We start from the raw sequence: 12,992 nt of genomic DNA on the forward strand, positions 1-12,992 counted from the left end.
AATGACCAACAGGGCAAGCCATTCTTGCGTAACCTGCAGGTATTTCAGAGGAACCTGATGAATATTTTTCTTTCTGCCCCTTGAGGTCATCGTGCAGACACAGATACAGTGTGGCGTGCAATGTGACTTTTCCCGCGTATCTTCTTTAACCACAAGCACCTTCGCCTTGATTCAGCTGGTTTATAAGGCGTCAATTTATAACTTTAAACAATTAAGTGGGTGTTAACAGTAAGTTACTGAGAAAACACAGCAAAATGGATGCAATGGCAAGCGCTTTAAACTGACAGTGCTGCTAGTGCAGCTTAATAAATGCTTTCAGTTCGGCCTCAAATTCCCTCTCCGAACTGCCTTTTTGGAAAGTGCAAGCTTTTAGCTGCAAGCTCATTGGCTTTGCCAAGCAAGTGACTTTGTACACATTTCCCACTATCAAAGGAAAGGTCTGTACTCATTGCTGGCGAATATGCCTGCAGATCCCCCACCGCACAGGTAATGTCCTCATCATTGCCATGACTTTTGGCTGACATGTTTTTTGCCTGGCTAATGGCGTTAGCCATCAGGGAATGCGGCCTATCCCTTCAATGAAACTCACCCTCCAAACATGTAGCTGTGGGGCAAGCAAGGTGAAGATGAATTGGGTCGGCTCACTTGTTTAGAGACGAGAGACAGGCCCCTAATTGGATATCATCTTGCTCTCTTTCCCTAATTAGCGCTGCATTGCTTCATGAACTGATATTAAGATGCTCTAGAAATAGTGATTAGCTAAAGGTTATTACCAGCCAGGGGCACATGGACATAGAGCATGCTGGGCAATGTAATGACTGCACATGGGTTTGTTTATTTTGGCTTAGCGGTTCACTTTTACTGTAGGTACAGCTTTTGCACAACAGATGTTTTCGATGCTGATTACTTGCCTCAGATTCACCATGCGAAATTATATGATTATAATATTAATTAGGTTTCAGATCTAAGAATGTTCCCAGCCAGCGGTGGGCTTAAATAAAAAAAACACCACAAGCTAGTACATCGCAGTCACTTTATTCCACCCTCTATCACAATCTATTGATCCTGGTGCCACTTTACAACGTTCATTACAGCACAAGTTATTTCTGTTTTCCCAGAAAATGTCAGAAATCCTGTCCTCCAGACACCAAACACCAAACCACAACATAACATTTATGGAAACATAGCATTTGCTCTCATCTCTAACACAACCCCACCACCGGCTGTCAGCGTTGTGGACTATGAGAGATTGCAGTTCAGACAGCTCTGGCTGCAATGGATTGTTTTATTAGGAAAATTAATGTGTTCAGTGAAGAAATATTTCTCAATTACCATCAAATGATTATTTTCTTGCATTAATATTTAAGCAGCAGTTTGCTGAAGCATTTTGATTAATTATTGTATATGGGGCCAAACATTCATTAACCAGCTGATTATTTTCAAAATAAAACACAAGAAAAGATAATTAAGTCCCGTTTTATTTTGCGCAATCCAAAGTCATATTATTTTATTATATGTTAATTTAAAGTGTGGAAACGCAGGCATTAGTGATATTTGAGAAGCTGACATCATAAATGGTCATTTTTGCTTAAAAATGATTCTTTATCTGCATATTATTACACAGAATCTATTATTTTGATACGAGAAGCTTTCTGAGACATTTGTTTTATGGTTTTGATTAGTTATGTCTGAGCATGCTTTGATCACATGTATGTAAAGAAAGAACAGATAAGGTGCAATGCAGTCGGAAATCAGGCATCTGAGGACAGTTTTTCTTAAAGATTTGGCTTTTTCAGAAAGTCTTGGCCCTGATATTTCCTTGCCATACTGGAAGCTCTGAAATATTTACTGCCGTGCCCCTGGTCGAGACTATCAGAGGATAGCTGATGGGTTCCTAGATTTGGCAGATGCTCGTAATTGCTTGTCTGATAACATTTTCAGCTGAAATTGTTTGGCATTTTAGCATTCATAGTTCATTCCATTTTGAAGCTTTAAATAGTTCTGCACAGCTTTGTACATAAAATAATCAGCCAATGAAGACTTTGACTAAATGCATTTACTTTACACCGCTGCCCTTTATGTAACAAACATCTTTCTAACACAGTCAGCACATGGAGATTGATACTATGGCACATAGTGGATTGTGAAGCGATACACTGCCGTTTCATTTCAGGTAAAATAGTTACTTAGATGAGACTTTTTTTTATTCCCAGCAGAGCCATTTATCATGCTGCCGAAGCAGTGTGCTAGCAGCTTTGATGCAAGGTAAAGACTTCGCCCTGATAGCAGAAACCTTTGCTGCGATCGCTGCTGACGCCGATTATCATTTGCAGCTTCCACGCCGGACAGCGCAAATCCTGAGGTCGTAATATCACGGCGAGCTCGCCGCAAACGTACGTTCACATACAGCGGATGAGAAGGAGACAGCAGGGTTTATTCTGAGAATCAATATTGCAGAACAGTCTGTTACAGTTACAGAACCAGAGACAGTCACAGTGTTGAAATCCGGGCTACAAAAACCCATCTGTTTACTGCTGACTGTACACAAACAATTCTTTTTATATCCTGAGCTTGCATGTATGTGTGTGTGTGCACGTGTGTGTGCGTGCAAGAGAGAAAAGTGCTTTCTGAAAAATGTATTTGATGTTGATAGTCAAAGTCAAATAAACATGCTGACATTGCAACGGAGTTTATCTGCACATGCACACACCCACACGCACACACATTCTTGGGAATCTAAACAGAGCAAGAAATGTCTGTTTCTCATTCTATCATTCTGTCCATCTATGCTTTGTTTTTTCTCCTCCTTTCAGCACTGTGGGCTTTCATGTTAAGCTCAGAGCATGCAGTTTTCTAATCCTCCAAAAGAGGACAGTGTGGAACATGTTGTCATCTCCGGGGAGAGCAATGCACACAGAGAGAAACTTGGAGAACAGGAACAGATTGTGTTCTGGATAATAATTTGAACAAAGACGGTAGCTATATTTTCATTGTTTGCAGCATTTTCGGACTAGGCTGGCATTCCATTATTGTTTCAAACAATCCAAGTTTTTTAAAAAAGATACTTATATATGTTCTTTGCTTATATTTATTTGTGTTTTTATTGTGCAGGAAAGAGTGTGAAATGCATCTAGAGGCGAAAAGAAAACAGGGACGGCATATCTGTATCGGCTCCGTGATTAAACAAGCCGTGGTTTCAGGTTTTATTCTCTTTTGTTTGAGCTCCGACTCTCTCCCGTGCTCTTTGAGCTCATTTTAGACACAGACAGCGTAGCGTGGTGAGACATTATTACAATAGCGTGTCACTCTGCCCTGCATATTCAGCAGGCAGAAAATCACTACGAGGTGGAGGGGGGGGAAGGTGCAGGAGAAAAAGAGAGAGAGAGAGGTTGATGGCTGAAGACAAAGTGAGAAAGAGGGGAGAAGGTGATGCGGGGTGTTAGAGGAAGCGAAACAGACAGCTGTGTGAAGCTCACAGGAAGAGGCAGCAGCCAGGGGAGAGATGTTGCATGCCGGGGATGTGAGCCGTTCTGACACATGGGTAGCAAAGCGAAAAGGGCCGACACAATGGAGAGAGGCAGAGAGCACTGGGAGGCATCATGATTTACAGTAGGGCTATAGCCACTTCAGGTTTGCTGTGTCTCCACAGCTAAAAGCTCAGTGGGGATGCATTCATTCAGTTGAATGGAGCCTTCTATTCCCCCACCGACTCGCTGTCATTGTTCTCGATTTCTGGAATGTATAGGAGTTACAGGAAAAGGTCACTTATTGAAGCAGGCGACCATGGATGGAATTTGGGTGGGTCTAGACTCGCTCTAGTTTTATTTTATTACAGTAGAATCTGCATGATAAGCTGCGAATCCTTGGATCTGAATTCTACACGACGAACTGACACTGGTCCCTTTAATTTGGTCTTTCTACTGGAAGGAGAGGGAATGAGATTGATGCAGGACCAGTCAAGAGTCTCATTACATTTCACTTGATCATTTATGTAATTTCTTATGCAGAGCTGACATTTGTGATGCTTGCGATGGCCTTTACGTGTCAGCTTTACGTTAACTCGAGTTTTCTTTTCATTCATCTACTTCCATTCATCTGCTTAATTTCTGATCCAAGTCAAGGTCACAGGGCCCAGACTTTTAAGTTATTTAAAAAAAGAGCACAAGTACTACAGATTTCTCAGTAAGAACTGATTCAAAGAACTATTATTCAAAGAAACTCAGCAGCAACATTTGTATATCTGGTTCTATTTTAGATTTGCACTGTGAATAGAAAATTATCCTATTGCAATTTTAAATATGCATGTAGCTGAATCTGTGTTTGCAAGAATACACAAAAATATGAATACTTTTCGTTTTGGTGAATCTGAATCTTGAAGCGTTCAGTTGGCCCTACTAACTTGATGTTAGTAGGGCCTTAAAAGTCCCTTCAGGAAGAAGTCAGTCAACTCATCACACATTATATTAAATACTGTCTAGACCATGATTACTGACTCTTGTAAGGCTGAGAATTCGTTTTCTATATTAGAGTTGGATGTCTCGAGACCAAGAAGGGTCTCGAGAACACTTTTACGTGGTCTTGGTCTTGTCTTGGTCTCGATGGACTTTCGTCTTGGTCTTATCTCGGTCTCGCTGTCTTTGCCTTGCTGTCTCAGATCGACATAGTGGTCGGGAGATTTGGAGTCAACAGTATCCTGACACACAACGTAGCGTTCGATAATGTGTCATGGGCAAAAGCATCAGCTCTAAGAGCCGTGCTTAGAAGAGTGCTTTGTAGTGAATCACAAGAGTCGACTCCCATTGAGCGAGAGCCGGCTCCTCACTTTATTTCCTTTCGCTGCTCAGCTCTCACACAGTGGCTCAGCTATGCTCCAATCCCTCCATACTGTGGCCAACCACATGCGAGGATATGGGATAATATCATTATGTGAAAAACAGAGAGGGTGAGAGACGCGACAGTCAAGTGGAGCATGCGTCTGTCCTCTCAGTAAGTGAGTGAGACAGTCGACAGCGGTGAAGAGGAGTGCATCGCAAAAACATATAAATATGCCTGACACCTGTAAACGCAGCAGCATCTGGCTGCAGTTTAAAGACTTTTTTGTCTCGGTCTCGGTCTCATCTCGACTTTGTCTTGGTCTTGACTCGGTCTGTCTTGGTCTTGGTCTCGATACCCTCTGGTCTTGGTCTCAGTTTAGGAGGTCTTGACTACAAGTCTATTCTATATACATCTGTAGTACAAAGCAGTGTCCAGGGATGCATAGTTTTTTAAACACAGTTTACTATGTATATTTTTTTGTCTAATACAAATATGTCTAATATGTTTGTACCAGCAGGTGGTAAATTTTACTGTGATTATGAGTCACACAAAATCAGACAATAACTTCCTTCTGAAAACTGAAAAATTATAGTTATTGCATTGAATTTTTCTTTTTGCATTAAGCGATTGATTGCATGTAGTTGCAGCGATCGGCTGGTCGCACAGACGTTGAGCGTGTGACCACTGTGTGACCAGATCAACCTCTTGGCAGCCACTTTCCATCACAAGGTGAGTGAGCGACTCATCCGGTGGGAGGTAACCAGTAGCCAAATAATTACAGGCTGACCTGGACTGACTGCAATGACTAGACAGACAGCAAAGATTTGCCATCTAATTTCTAAATGCAGACAAACTGCTAACACTTTGCAATTTATATGAGTCAGATTTCTGTATTCTGGTTTCATTCCTACGTGGTTGCCAAGTGCCTTACTTTCATACAGTTCAATTGCAGTTAAATCACCATTTTGTAGCGACTACGTCACTATTTGTGGATGAGATTCTGAGTATCTGTGAGGTTCTTGCTGAACTCTGAATGTAAGTAGTTAATGTGAACGTCTGTGTATGCAGACGGCAGTCATTTGCAGTGGATTGGTGAATTTCTTGAATGTTCTATCGTTTTTTATCACAGATATTTGAACGTTATCACAAATAGATTGCGTGTAAATGCCCTATTTAGTCACAAACTGGTAGCTGACTGACTCCGTTGGCTTTTCACCGTCTTGATGCACTGAAGTTGCTTTAAGGATGACAACAGACAGCGAGTGGTCACAGACGTGGTCTCCATCTTTGAAGTAACCATTTGAAAGGCAACAAGATTACAAGTTTGCTGTACACAATCATTTTAGTCATGTGACCTCTCTGGCAACTTTTTTACCCCCCTAGTTCTAATGCTGTTTATATAGATAGATAGAATAATTAGACAATTGCAGCAAATATTAGTGTAGTATATGCTGTTTCAAGTGATAATCAGTGATCTCGGGTCAAAATTGCTGGTTGTAGGCGGTGAAATGGCTGTACTTTGATGCTTTCCAGTAGTCATAAACAAACAAAAAAAACAATGTAATTAGGACCAAAGTCTAAAAATTTCAGATGCTGCACACAGGGACTTTAATTTACCACATGCATTTCAGTTCAAAGGTATTAGGCTATTAAGATTTAGTTTACAAATATCCTTTGTGCTGGGGGGTTAAAAAAATGACACATTTCATGGAGCATGAACATGGTGGTAGGTGTTTGAGGAAAGGGAAAGAAAACATTCAAAAACAGACATCAAAGTTTGCTGACCAACTGACACGGCTGCCATGCTAATTCGGTATCGCTGGTTGGAAACAGATGATATAACAGGCAGCGTTTTCATTACTTGAAATCTGGCTCTTAGAGTTAATACAATATTTATTCTAATATTAATATGTTCACGCAGCAGCTCCGGACAAACTGTGGGGAGGATTTTTTTTTTATCTTTTTCTCACATCATAGTTTTTTTTGGTTACTATGTAACTCCACATTCCTGCAGAAAACGGGTTCACTGCACATTCGTACATGCATGATGAGACAGTCCTGACAAACATACATGCCAAGTAAATTGGTAGCCTGCCAGCAGCCTCAAGTTGGAGATTACTACTGATATCGCCTGACTTTGAATATCGCTGGTGTTCTTGGCAGCCAAGTCATGTGTTCATAATGCTACACCATGCAGTTATTACTGCCCTTTCAAAGACTAATCAAGCAATTAAGAACTACTTTGCAAACAGCGCTGTAGCTATGACAACATCAACCCCACAGAACCATGTGGACGGACCTCAGTGTCCTCGGAGAAATCAATGAGCCTGTAATCTGAAGTTCCTATACAGCCCCCTGCACCTTGGCTGCAATATTGAGTTATTGGTCTCCATTAATTACTGGGAGTGTGACCTGGTGTTATAGAGGTGGGTGCTCAAGGAGCTTCAGCTTGTTTTTAATTGCTACTCTGTTTTATTCTGTGACATGGTGCCACAAGATTAGGCATAGATTACCTTTTTGGGAAATCTGCCAAGTACTGATATAATATATTAGGAATGTTTGCCCCAACAGGATGCATTTTCACTGCATGTAAAGAGTTGGAAGCAAGACTGATAAAGCAGCAACAACATTTAAAATGACACGGTAATGTGTGCAGCTATCATATCGCAAATGAAATCAGTGCTGTGCAAGGCTCTCTTGACTGTGTGTGCAGTAGTTGCCTGCCTTGGGATAGTTTCGTAATCTGGATATAACAGCTGGACATATTTACTTTGTCCGTGGACTGATTTGAAGTTTAGCAGTTTGCTGTCACCAACTTTCTTTCTTTCTTTCTTTCTTTCTTTCTTTCTTTCTGAGCCAGAATTGACCGTATCTGGCCTAAGTGATCAGCTAATGATTACACCTTAGCAGCATCCATGGCAAGCAGAATGGGTGTAGAGTACAGACACTGACACCTACTTATTAGTGCTAAGTAACACACAAACGAAACACATTTACCAACACTGTAGCACAAACTTGATGGGCTTTTAGTACAATTAGTAACACAGCAAGCCGCATTACTTGTCAGCTAAATGCATTAAAAAGGCTCCAAAAGGCACTAAACCACAAAGAGTTGAAAGATCCAGTTCAGTGACGTATATTTGATGAGACGATGTCTAGCTAACACCTGGAGCTAGCGCTACCTGTAAGTCAACATGGCAACAGATCTTAGGATACATAAAAAAGTAGACGTGATACTCCTTGCATCTTTGTCAGGAAGTTTGAAATTTATGGCGGCCTTGAGAGAAAGAGAGAAAACTCCTGCAAAAGTACACACACACACACACACACACACACACACACACACACACACACACATAAATAAATAAATAAAAACTCACACAACACAACAGATGTGTTTTTGGGGAGGCAGTAGCAAACGTAGCTACAGTGTTACATGAGTCATGTGATTAAAGCACACATTATCTTGCTTCTTTTTCTCCCTCACAGCACTGATGGACCTGCTGCTTCTTTTAAACATGCCCTAGTGTAATCCTAACATGTTTTGGTTTCTGTCCCAGGTGTTCTGTCAAATTATTGTCTCCCCCAAAAAACTTCAGTTGAAAAACTCAGATGAATGTCAGCAACCAATTTGCCTTAAAATCAATAAGTGTTCTTAGACTCGAGTGAGAACAAAAGTGTCACATCAGTGAGACACAGTTAGTGATGTTTCACTGATGCTGCAAATTTAAAGAACCTGAATTCAATCGTGTGGAGTTTACCCTGTATGGCTAATATAAATTAGGTGAGTGGCAATCTCAAAGTTGGATTGTTGAAGGTGAATTGCTTGTGAAGAAGGTGCTCCAAAGTGAGTGGGCCTGGAAATCTCAGACATGTGACCGATCCATGCCACAAATGACTGAAGCAAGTTGGAGCACAAGATGATTACTGAAGAACTTGAGCTTATGTTCGACCATTACGTTGTTACCACTTATGGAGGGGGAATGATCCGGTGAAAACAGAGGAAAACAAGTAGGAAACAGATGGAGAAAGAAGCAAGAACTGCCTCCACCTCATTTAAATCCTTTGACCCGATCATCCACACGCTTACAATATCTGCCTCCTCCTCTCTGCTCTCAATAAACACCTGCTAGACCAACACAGACGCATCTGGATGGTCTATTGACCAGGTCGAGGCATAAGGTGCCGTGGATTTGCTGTTAAGCTAGCGACAAGCCCAAGCCCTCAGAACACTAATTCCTACCACTCACATCCAAAGGAAATGAGATGTTTACAGTAAATGGGGCACTTAGCTGCACCCGCAGTGTTCAGTATTGATTTAATGAATCGGATTTGTAAATATGAGTAGCAGTGTCAGCTTTCCATTCTGTGGAAAACCTGCTGCCACACAAAGGAGATGCTGGAAGGAGAGAACGGGGATGATAAGTGTGAACTAGAGTCGTGCTTTATATGATTTCAGTGTTAAAATCCTCTCTCCGAACATACAGATGTTATAAACTACTTGGATGGATAGTTTCAGCTTTAACAATGTTTGGTTTAATGGTCACATTTTGATCAATAATGCTATTATCACCTCTCAATGTTCTAAACATACTGACAGGAAGTTTAAACGCACAATTAGTGCACACAATACCGCCTTAAAACATTAAAGAAGCAATTACAGGTGGCATTTAAAAAGCCTGTGTGCGATGGTTTGAACCCGCAGAAAGTTGTGAACTCAGATGCTCTTATACGTTCGCAAGCAAATCTTAGCTTCAGACTTTTTAGTGGCCATTGATAAATGTTAAAGCGATAAGCTTTGTTTGAATAGGATGTGTCAAAGCCCTCCTCGAGGCGGTGAAGCCGAAACAATTGGGCAGCCGAAGCTCTTGAAAGCTTAGAACAGTAAACCGCGTGAGCGAAAAGAGGTATGACAGGGAAATGTGAGGAGTCACCTATTTTGCTAGTCCTTTGTGGCCACCCTCGCCTTGATCAGCACGCCGTGAACTCTTGCACTGCAGGCAAGGGAGATGCAACTCACCACTTAAACTCATTGACTTTGAAATACGTCTCAGCTCGTGCTGCTGCTTTAACTTCGATCTCCTTTTCTTCGCGGGAAGAGGCAACAGGAAAAGAGACGCGCTGGGATCCATTTCAAATTTTAATTAGTTGTGTTTTGTGAGTGTACCAGACATACATTCAGACCAGCATTATCCTTTCAAATTTTTAATTAACAGCTGCCTCTTGGTTTCACCACATCAAAAGGTTGGAGTGTGTAATTGCGCCAGTGTGTGTCTGTGAGGGTTCTGAGTGTAAATGCGTTTGAAGCTGTCTGTTTTCGAGAGCAAAGGTGTGCGAAATTTTAATACTCAGCATACTGAGCGCTGGATGTATGTCAAAAAAAGTTTACAAAGTGTCAGGTAAGAATGAGGAAGGGACGCAGGAGGGAACGGTCTTAAATACTTCATATCATCAGAGTTTTTTAGAGTAGAAATATATTCTCCTGTGCTTTCAAATATCTCTTAAATAGATTCAATATATAAGAGATATTTATATATTGAACCTATATAAATAGAGAAGAAGTATTTATTACTTAACTGTAAGCCTGTTTTCTGCTTAAAACCCGACACCTCTACACAAACAGGACTCAGTTGAAAAACCTAACTTCATGGAGAAGATCAGTCAGTGCATATTTGGACTAAGTGTTAGCGCAAAAGCAGTGCGTTTGAAAATAGTAACATTCACAGCCGTCATTCCTGCATATTATTAGAGAGCGTAGGATACAGAAATGCATGACATTGTCTCCTGCCAGTGCATGCTGACAGTCGTACTCAAGGAAAGTCAGAAACGAATTCAGAAAGTTTTACCTCCCTATAGATTTGAAGCGATAAAAAATAGAAAAGAAAATATACATTCCTGTGAAAAAGAAGGTTTTGGCAAAACTTTATTTTTTTCACAGCACTGCAGAGTCCTGCGAAGAAGGAAGTTTGCACAGGATTATGTAGTCCTGGGAAAAACTAACTACAAGAGGTCTGTGAAGGTTCTCAGTCATCCAGATCATCGTAGTCTAAGGAGCTTGGAAAGAAAAGCATCTGGACTTCTTTGAGTTGCTTGAAGACGTTTCAGCTCTCATCCGAGAAGCTGGAGAACTGAAGAAGCTTCTCGGATGAGAGCTGAAACGTCTTCAAGCAACTCAAAGAAGTCCAGACGCTTTTCTTTCCAAGCTCCTTAGACTAACTACAAGAGGGTAAGTAGCACCTGGGAGCTGATAATCGGATATGCTTGATTAACAGACCATCTGTAACTACGGGGGCCTGTATAAAAGCGGAAGTTTCTTTGGAATAATGGAACATTCAGGTGTGTGTACGTCGTCCCAGGGGTGGACAGTTTCCCCTAAGGTGAGATTGTGCAGTGGTCAGAGAAACTGCAATTAGAGACTCCACAGGCCTCGGTTAGCATGTAAATGTTAGGTTTAGGTTAGGTTTTCAACCATGGCGGCACAGCAGTTACCAAGCTGGATCTGAACAAACCACAAGGCTTCTGTAATAATGTCCTGTGGACATTCTGTATGCGACCAAATTGGAGATGTTTGGCATTTACAGGACCCGAGAACATTGCAGTCATTGAGTCGACCATGAATTCCTGTGTATTCTTCTGAATGTATTCTTTGAGCCAAATGCGAGGACATCTCTCTGATAGTGAAACTGGGCCATGCAGCAGGATAATAATCCCAAGCACAGCAACAAATCTACAACAGAAAAAGGCTGAAAAAGGAGAGAATCAAGGCACAGTAAAGTCCAAACCTCAACTCGATTGATATGCTGTGGTTGGACCTGAGCTGTGCAGAGATGAATCCCTGCAAACCTTAAAGTGTGGGCCAAAGTTTTTTCGACAACGACGTGAGACTCGGATGGAGTCATACAGAAAATGATTCTTGCCTGCTATAAGAATAATTATTGTTATTGTATTTAATCATGATGTTTTTTATAGACTGCTTTGGCATTTTGGCTCAGGTTTTATTTAACAAATAATGACAAGGTGTAATATGTCAAGTGTTGTTGCTCATCTCAGATTTTAAACACTACTAAAGGCAGTCATAAAAGCTATTGGATCATGGGGTGTTCTCAGTTTTCTGCAGGAGTGCACAGAGTCCTGTGAAATCTTTCTTTTTCGCATGACTGTAATGGAAGCAATTTGCTCTATCTTGACTAAAATGAGATGGTATATGTCAGTAACTTAATGAGACAGAGTCTGTATGTGGGAGAGATTCTGTCAGAAAGCACATTATAATCCTCAGAAACAGGCTGATTGATTGAAATTTATGGATCTCGCTGGGAATGTACAGAAACTAAAGGCCATATATTGAAGAGCAGCACTGTTTAGAGAGTGTACAACACTGCAGTCCAAGTGTACAATGATTTTACAGGATGTATCAGATATATCTCCATTAAAAGCAATGAGAAAAAAAAGATATAGAACAAAAACACAGCAAGTGTCATGTAACTTGGCCCACTAAATTAGTTATAACATGCCTAATCAATAAACTAGAAGTAGGACTTCATGTTGGACATTAAAATCAAGCCCAGTGCTTAAAAGTATTTTCCTCTCATTGCTGGCTATTACGGCTTGATATTTGAAAATAATGAACTCATGCGTTTACCCGAGGGTGCAAGATAATTATAGGCTTCGCTTTTTCTGACTCCCTCCTGTACCAGCAGGAGACTGTCTTCATTAGGACACACTGACCAAGAGAAAACGACTGACCTTTCTGGATTTCCCTCCAAAAAGACTTTTTTCTTCTTCTTTTTTTCCCTTTTGCCCTTTAAATTTTTACCCTAGCCCAGTAATTGACTTTGTTCTCTTTAAAGTGAAGATAAATTAATAAATACAATGAAATTTCAACATGTTAAACACATAATATTCACATAATTCAGAAAAGTAAATGCAACGAAATGCAAGTAAATGTCCAATTGACAAAATTGTCATAAAAACAAATAATTTTCAAGAAAATGTTGGGTTTTTTTTTTACCTTTTTTAATGCAACAAACTGAAATGACTGAAAGTTTATTGCTTTTTTTTTGGTGTCTAGTCTCCCACAATCCAGTGCTCGACCCACTGCTAACTACAGAATGCTAAGGTTAAACATGCTAACAATGGCTTTATTCAGTTGCTGACGTTTTTGAATCCATAATTTATCT

This window comes from Simochromis diagramma, unplaced genomic scaffold, assembly GCF_900408965.1.
Source record: "Simochromis diagramma unplaced genomic scaffold, fSimDia1.1 OVJJ01000656.1, whole genome shotgun sequence".
In the NCBI taxonomy this organism is placed as follows: domain Eukaryota; kingdom Metazoa; phylum Chordata; class Actinopteri; order Cichliformes; family Cichlidae; genus Simochromis; species Simochromis diagramma.